Source organism: Cebus imitator, unplaced genomic scaffold, assembly GCF_001604975.1.
Source record: "Cebus imitator isolate Cc_AM_T3 unplaced genomic scaffold, Cebus_imitator-1.0 Scaffold134, whole genome shotgun sequence".
Classification (NCBI taxonomy): domain Eukaryota; kingdom Metazoa; phylum Chordata; class Mammalia; order Primates; family Cebidae; genus Cebus; species Cebus imitator.
Window position 1 is genome coordinate 2,504,786 of NW_016107449.1, and position 2,456 is coordinate 2,507,241.

Here is a 2,456-nt window from a genome sequence, read left to right on the forward strand (position 1 = left end):
CCCCACGAAATTATTTTTTCTAAAAGCCTGATCCTTTCAGTCTATTCATACATAGTAACAGAAAAAGAAGGGACATGATCTTTAATACTTAGTATTAGATGTAATCTGACCAAATTATCTTTAATCATAGACCCAAGAAGTTTGGGTGGTACACAGAGGTCTTGCAGTTAGGTAGTCAATTCTCAACCCATGTGACTCAGTGTTCTTAGTGACAGACCATGACTTATAAACTGTGTAAATGGCTTGTTTATTATGGTGCCTACCATGCTAGAATGTGTTTCCCCAAACGTGTCCCCATGAAGTGCTAGTTGCATTGGAGGGTGAAAAGGGTATTATAAGAAGGGGCCCAATTAAGTAAGTTTGGCTTAGGCTGGCTTAGAAAAGTTATGCTGGATTCTTTCCTGCAGCACTTATAAGAGTTTTAGCATGCAATATGTTCTGTGAAACCGTCAAGGGGAGGAGGTTATGCATCAGTTTTACAAAATTATTTCACAAAGCAGAAAAACACACAGTGTGAGGAACTCCGTTCTGAAATTGCACTGCTCCTTTTAGCTAAGCCACTCTAATTCAAACAAAATTGCTGAAAACGCCATCCAAATGACAAACTGTTTCTTTAAAAAAAAAAATCATCATTGTTTCTTAAGAAATAGAAAACACAAAATGTTTCCAGCTTTGAAATCCAGCTTGACACAATTGATTGATGAAGATTCTTTCTAATTAGAATCACCATGGGTCTATTAGGACCTAAGAGCAATTTGTTAGCATCCTAAGTAGATTGAACACCCTCTCAGCAGCCACATTTTCAATTATTTTTGTTTGAGACTTTGACTCGTCTCCCAACATTTATTCTCCTTTTCTCCTTGTTATTCATAGAACCCCTATGTCCCCAGACATTTCCAGACTCCCTTGCAGCTAGATGAGTCCCTGAGGCTAAGATTTGGCAGGTGAAATTGACCAGAAAGAACATGTACAACTGCCTAGTCTTGTCGTTCAGAGGTAGCTATTTGCTCTGCACATTCTCTTTCCCTTCCCACTGGCTGGACTACAGACGAGGCAATGCAGGGCCAGCTTCAAGCATGTGGTGGAAGTTAATGTGAGGGTGATAGTGTTGATAAGCATGGATTGATAAGACTAGGTTATTTACTAAAAAGAATAAAACCATGCTACTGGCTTTGGAGAAAAGAAGAGGCTTTATTGTGAGGTCAATGGTAAGGAGACAAGAGGCAGAGCTCAAATCTGTGTCCTTGATCTGGGGTCTGGGGCAAGTTTTATGGTTCAGGGAGGACAGGTTTGGTACAGAAGTGCTGGTGAGGCAGGTTTCTATTGAAGGCCTTCAAACTTGGCCATTTTGGTAAGTATGGAATGGGAGATTCCAGCAGTGGATCTTCCTGGTTAATGGACCCCTCACTTCTGAAAGAGTTCCAGTGTTCAGATTCTGGTTATGCTCTGGCCTTCTTGATTCTGCTGAGAGGATATGTTGGCTCTGGGTGTTATTACAGGTCAAAGCTTTTTCACTGCACATGCCCTGGCTTCCTAACTTGCAGCTTTTTGGCTCTGTAACTGTACCGTAACTTATAATTCTGCCATCGACAGAGTAGGTCCTGTTACAATGAGACCCTGCAGTTGCTGCAACACCTCGGGGTCTAGTGGAGCAAGACATCGGAAGGAACTCGAATGCCCACACTGCGATTGTCTTCTAGTATCCATTTGCCACCTTTTTCTTTTGGTAAGAGCATGTGCCCCTGTCCTCTATCCCAGTCTTAGTACATGGCTACCCAGCTCAAGACTGCACGTCTTAGACTCTGGTAGCTCCATGTAACTGTTGTGCCCAATGGTCTATGAACAGGAGTGATAAGTGCAACTGCCCGGTTATGCATTTAAAAGGACATTGCTTCTCCTTCACCTCTTCAGGCCCTTTCCACATCCTGGAGTCAGATATTTCAATCATGAGCCATGTACAACCATGAAGATGGAAGCACACTGTGGGGACAGGAGAGCAAGGCCACACAGAGTCTGAGTTCCTGGACCATTTGGGAAACAAAGTTATGCTGCTCCACTGGATTGTGAGCTCATCTCGACTTATGTCGGAAAGAAACACACTTCCATTTTATTTAGAATGCTCTTATTTGCTCTTTTTAAAGCATCTAGACCTATATTTTAGCTACTATTTCTCCCTTATGCTTCACTAATTTTGAGATTATTTTTATGCCTGTCTATCTGTATACTTTGGGTCTGGTGTGTGAATACTAATGAACTTACTTGGAACCATAAAAAAAATCATCTGTTGACCTTGAAATATTGAAAATGCTGTGGTCCCAGTACAATCAAGTTAGAACTCAGAATTCAAAAACTAACCCAGAACCGCACAGCTTCATGGAAACTGAACAACTTGCTCTTGAATGTTGACTGGATAAACAATGAAATGAAGACAGAAATAAAGATGTTCTTCGAAACCA